The sequence below is a fragment of the Atta colombica genome, unplaced genomic scaffold (assembly GCF_001594045.1).
Source record: "Atta colombica isolate Treedump-2 unplaced genomic scaffold, Acol1.0 scaffold207, whole genome shotgun sequence".
Classification (NCBI taxonomy): Eukaryota; Metazoa; Arthropoda; class Insecta; order Hymenoptera; family Formicidae; genus Atta; species Atta colombica.
Window position 1 is genome coordinate 333656 of NW_017259302.1, and position 6427 is coordinate 340082.

Sequence of the window (6427 nt, forward strand, 5' to 3'; positions counted from 1 at the left end):
CTAAAGAAAAAAGTTGTTTATTTTAGCATAAAGTATCATGTCTTGTACTTCGTATGCGGGAATTTAGAGACACCCTATATATATACATACATATATATATATATATATATATATAAGTGAATATATATATATATTCACTTATATTCATAAATATATTCTAACGAATAAAACAAAACCACGAGTAACAAATTTCAAAAATTTAGAAGGCGAAGATCTTTTTACTATTTCCAAACGAGCTTACATTTCTCAGATAAAAAACAAAAAAATTATTTGAATTTCACTATACTCTTTTAAAATTGTCCGTTTGATTGCATATATCCATTTAACTTTATATCTCTTGAAAGTAAATATAAACATTCAAAACAAGAATTTTATTGTGCATAACTTGCGTTAAGATTCACTTCATAACGTATATTTCCCATATTCTTTCTCTTTCGAAATTGGATCTTAAAAATTATATTTTTCCTGATATTCAAAATTACGCTTCTTTTTCAAATCTTTCTACTTTGATAAAACATCATATTCACTACTTCACTGCAATATGTTCTCTTATTTTCTTATTATAATATATTTTTATTTAGTAATTTATTTATTTTAATTTCGAGTCTTCTATATCTAAAACCCAAAAAGAACTCAAAAGTTCTGTATACTTGGAAATTTACCCATGCAAAAATACTCAATTTTTAACAAACAATTACAGTCTTCGGTATAGATACAAAAACATTGCAACGAAACGAGTCTCCATCATTATAACTGACACAATCCTAGAATTCTCACTCTAATTTTGACCCACGAAATGTGACTTTCGATCAGCACATCGACTTTGTTTTGTCTTATGATAACGCTATCCTTACCGTAACGTGATACACTCGCTGTTTACCAAAGGAGAATGAAACGTGACACGAAATATTGACAATTTCACATCACGTGTATGCACGCGTGACAGCTACGAAACAATACTCGTCCGAAAGGCAACCACGACAGAAATGTATCGCAGCTGAACTCCAATGATTGCTATCCTATTATCCCGCGGATCAAAGCCGCTCAACCAAAAAGAGGATATCAAATTATTCACTCAACATTCCTGCCTATCCTCTATATCCATTTCTACCTGCTGATCGAATTTATTATGATAATCGGTAATAATCCAGTATCTGATTCGCGGATAATTTGCTAACTATATAGAAACAGCTTCGAATATTTAACTCTCAATCAGTTTATTTATTTATCCAAAAATAAAAGAACTAGTTTTTATTCACAAAAATTGGTCATTTTTTAATTATTATATTAAAATTTTAAAAGTGCATTATAACATGCTTTTCATAAAACACCTGTGTCAGCAATAACAATGTTCAATAAACAATAATATCTTTTTCCTATCTTATTAAACATATTTTTTCTCTGTGTTTAATCTTTCTTTTTTTAATTTTTTAAGTATATTATTTTCATTCACAGTTAACTTTAATTTTATCAAATACAACTTCGAACGTATATTTTAATTTAAAATTCTAATTGTTTAACAATTACTATTTACTACACAGAGAGACTTTTTATTAATTTATTAACTTATTAATTATTAAAAATTAAAGAAATCTATTTGAATTTAAATATTGGATAGTCTTGAATCCTTTCACTGGCAAATTATTCCTACTGAAGTAATTGCGGCGATAACTTTCTAAAAAAGAATATGATAATCTTTCAGACATTCTTTGAATATAATAATTAGACAATAATATTCACTTAAGCTTGAATAAACAGATGTGCAGCGTTTACTTTATATATGAAGTATACGTCTTCGAGACTACTTAATTTCAAAGTGCAAAATAATTTTACATTCGCTTGTCATGTATAAGCACGCATTTTTAATAACACTGTAATCGCCATTCTACTTTATCGCGCGCGTTATTTCCGTATACATATGGTTCAAGTCGTTAAGAATGATTTAAAGTTTCTCACCGGTCATCCTGCGTGACAGTAATGTCGGGCGGGGGCGGAGGGGGCGAGGCACCGTCTGTAGCATCCAGCTTGCCGGCTTTTTACTGCGCTGCTTGGCTTCTCTGAGAGAGAGAGAGAGAGAGAGAGAGAGAGAGAGAGAGAGGGGTGACGCGCCACCCAACGAAGTGCGATACACGTTGTGCAACACCTCGCGATCGTCGCAACTCGCGTCTTCACACCAACGACATCGCCATCGACCTCGCCTGGAATCTGGCGCTCTTATCACTGAGTCGATCGATCGGATAAATCACGTTCGTACACACCACGAGCAATGAACTCAGTATCTTGCCGTGCATTCGGACAACCGTCTCTCTGTCGTCAGGATCTTATCTCCCTTCACCTGAAATGGTCAGCGTTGAAATATCGGCTCGCTCTTTTCCACTTACTTCTTGACTGTAGATAAATTAATTGTGGTCCGCACGGAAGTCGCGATAAACGGCGATCGACAGCGCGAGATTCAATCCAAACGTCGGTCACTCTCCGGGACCTCGTGAATTCTCGAAAAGTTTCTATCACGACCCACTTCTCATTCGCGATCCTCCTCGCTAATTCTCCTCGATTCTCACGAATTTCGTAAGATGCAATCTGTTTGCCAGCTCTTCTCGCAGAGAACCGTATAAGCGCGTCCTGCTCACAGAGAATAATATTATTCGTCCGTTATTCCGTTATTCCGAAGAAGCTTGCTATTAGATTTATTACGGAATACACTACACAAACATACCACACACCACACACATACACACACATATATATACACACTACCTGACAGCCGCCGCGAGCTGAGGCTGCGGTGAAAGCGAACGGCGACGATTATCGCGCGAAGTGAGCAAGCAAGCAAGCAAGCACCAAGAGAGCCTGTAAGAGCCTCGGCTGCGCTCGTTCGGAGCTCCGTGTCCTCGTCAGTCCTCGTAAACGCGGTCGCCGAGCTCAGCGCTCTCCTGCGCGCGATGCGCCGAATACCAAACCGACCCCGCCAACAACTTGCCGATGCTCGTCAAGCGATTGTTGCTCTCCGCTCTCCGGATGCGCTTGACTTCGTTAAAGCGGTCGCCGTAATTCGCACGATTCAGGAATCGCGTTTCGATTGTAGAAAGTCCAGGAATGTTCGCTATTGGCGAATCGATTATTATATTATATTATTATTGTTATTGTTACAAATGTGAAAAACTTTCGGCTATTCTATTAATTATTCCACTAATTGATCTTGCACGAAGCACGAGATATCGCGTTGCGAAAGCACGCGGGTCACTGCACGAGAGACGGAAGTTGCCGGAGTTGTAGAACTTGTGAATGAGTCAACTTGATCATCTGACGTTATCTTCGAAAAATCACGGAGAGGACTTCTTTTTTCAATGTCCTCCCGATGTCATCCCGATAAAAATTCAGCTCTGCTCCTGACAATGCTTCGTAACGAAACACTTTGGGAAAACTTGGAGATTTTCAGCAAGTAGAGACGTGATCCTTCTTTCATAAATGACGGATCTTCAGTCTCAACTTTCCTTTCGTGAAACAAAAATCCTGCATTCCGTTTCCGCGGAAATCGAGAAATGATGGCACACAAGAAGGATTCCGAAGAGAATGCTCTTCGATTGTAAGTCGATGACACGAACTTGGCGAAATTGGATGTGCTTAGCGGCGACTTTCTCCTTCCTTTCTTGCAACGGCAACAGATTTCGATTGTCTCTTGGCGATCGAGTTAAATACAAGCAGAATTTATATTTTTAAATAAACTTCGTCAGTTCTTGCTTCCCTCGTAGAAAGTGTTGAAATATTTTTGCGCTTATCTCAAGCGTATCGCAAAATTTGTCCATCGCTCGTCGACGCGACGAAAGAAATAAAGTATATAGGTACTCAGCTCGAAGAAAGTATATCTTTTCTCTCGTGTCTCTTTATCTCGCTCTTTTTTTTTATCTTTTTTTTCCACTGGCAATTTTCCCAATGTCTTTAATTCCAAGGTCTTATAGATATCCCACGTTAATCGGTTCTCGACGGAAATTATGCGCGCTCCGTTTTATGCAACGGCGCGCGAAACAAACGTCTTCTCGGGCGCGATTACGTCACTTCCAGATGGGAAACGAGATTGCACGGTCCGGTTTTACGGGAGGCGCGCGATCAAGAATTCGCGAGAGTGTCACTTACGAAGGTGTCACTTTAGGACACGAATGCGGGGAAGAAAATCCATCGATATCGATCGGATCGCGGCGCGACGCGCCGATCCGCGAATTCCGATATTCGGCACAGACCTCACGTTTCAAAACTAATACCATCGGACGAGTGACAGTTCCGACACCGTCTTGATATTATTCATTTTATAAGTTTCTCCCTAGTGTTTTCTCGATTTATGACCGACGCGACCGCATCTCTACAGAGCGAGAGAGGGAGAGAGAGAAAGAGAGAGAGAGAGAGAGAGAGAGAGATCCTCCGCGGACGCAAACTCCGAACTGGAAATCGCGAGATCGGAATGCGATTCGCGAGTGCAGTCGCTATTAATCGCAACGCTCGCCGACCGCCACGGAACTCTCGACAAGACTGGAGGTTCTCTTGCTAGGTGAGGCCAGCCTCTCTCTCTCTCTCTCTCTCTCTCTCTCTCTCTCTCTCTTTCTCATGTTTACCAGGAGCGTATCTAATGTATATGTACCAGGTGGGATCCCTTCCGTGGAGAACCAATGAGTGTTTACAGGATGTGGGCGCGACGTGAAAAACTATCATCGCTAGTCGAGTGCTTTCGCAAGTTAATGTCGCTATGCTCAACCGCTCGTGAGGCATATAATTCTTGAAAAATATTTTTCTTATGTGTCATACTTCTCATATAATTTCATTATTGAAATTATATGTTTCGCAATGAGAATATATGATGCACGATATAATAATTTCTCTCTTATCTAAAATGATTGTAATGATAATTATGTAAAATAAATCGTAAGTTGATCACCCTATTAATTCTTTATGAGTTAAATTTATTCACTTTCGTGATTCACTATTGTTTTTTTTTCTTCATTCTTGCCGATATTTCTCCTATTTCAATTTTCATAGAAACTTTCAAAAATTACTATAACCGATTATATTTCACTCGTCGCATTTGAACTTCGTTATTATATACTTTGAAAGTCAGGTATTTAAATTCAATAAATTTATACATTTAATAAAACGAGGCAATGTGTGCAAGAGTGTATAAAATCAACTTGAAAGACATTGTGCCACGTTTCGTACGAAATGAATAATTAATCAAAATTGCATCAATGTATTATTAGAGTAAATATTGCATGCATTTGTGGATATAATGAAAAACTTTATCGATATATATAACATAATTTTATTTTAACACTATTTTCGAACTGCTTGTAACGCAGTACATTGTATGGCGCAGTTTATATGATGTGCCAATTAAAATTGCATCGATGTTATATTATAACGATCGTATTACGTGTTGTTTTTATCAGTTGACCGATTCAAATTGTGTCGATGTGACATTATAGCACGAGTTATATCTTGGTCGTAACGCACAAGAATTGACATTCGAATCGTAAAAAACATTAACTAGCGCATATATATATATGTGTAATGATAAAAAAGGAAATTGCAATAATAAATGACGCAAAGTCAGAATTCCGGATGTTCTATTTGAGATAGTGTTCTACTATTGTAATTATTGTAATAAAATATTCTAAAATTCATACACAGAGAGAGAGAAAATGTAATAAAATAATTATGGAAAATAAAATGGATTTCAAGCACTATAAGAATTCACAAAATAAAATATTTTGCCTTTTATCGATTACAATTCCTTGATAAAATTGAAAAATTGAGTAACAATGGTATTGTCATATGAGTAGTGCATACAGCACTGAGTAGTGCATACAACACATATAGCCCTTCTCACTTTATTGATGCTCTTTATTCTCTCTCTCTCTCTCTCTCTCTCTCTCTCTCTCTCTCTCTCTCCCTCCCTGTTTCTCTCGGTCTACTTCGCTCTCTAATTCCATCCCTGTCGCACCAGACTACTCGCTTTAAGTAGGATGTCCTCGTCTCTCCCTCTTTTATCCTCACTGTTCAACCTGACCGATCTCTTCTCTGCCATTTATACCGAAGTACCGAAGTACCTCTCGGGCGAGTTCGTAAATTTTCGACACGAACGACAAAGAGAAGACCAGCGAAATGAAAGATTATACAGCAGAGGAGAAAGAGAGACAAGAGAATTGAAGGCATAATGAGAATTAAGAACTGTTAAGTAACGTAAACATTATAAGAAGAGATAAAAATAGAAAAGATAAAAAAAAAAATATATATATATACACGTATATTCTCTGTGATCGAAACACTGTACATCTCTAAGGACGACGATAAATGTTGTTTCGCGTTCCAAACGTAAAATTGATATGAGGATCGAAAGGGGAGATACTCGACACGCTACAGGGGCAGGTCGAGAGCTTAG

General features: G+C 37.8%; 1 protein-coding gene across 1 annotated transcript in view; it reads right to left on the reverse strand.

Annotated features, from left to right (window-relative positions):
• Window positions 1–2241, reverse strand: part of LOC108687528 (rap guanine nucleotide exchange factor 2-like) — a 77489-nt gene extending 75248 nt beyond the window's left edge. Inside the window, exon 1 of the mRNA XM_018193325.1 lies at window positions 1957–2241. The gene's annotated coding sequence lies outside the window, so the exon portion shown is untranslated. The remainder of the gene's footprint in view (window positions 1–1956) is intronic.
• Window positions 2242–6427: the final 4186 nt, after the last annotated feature.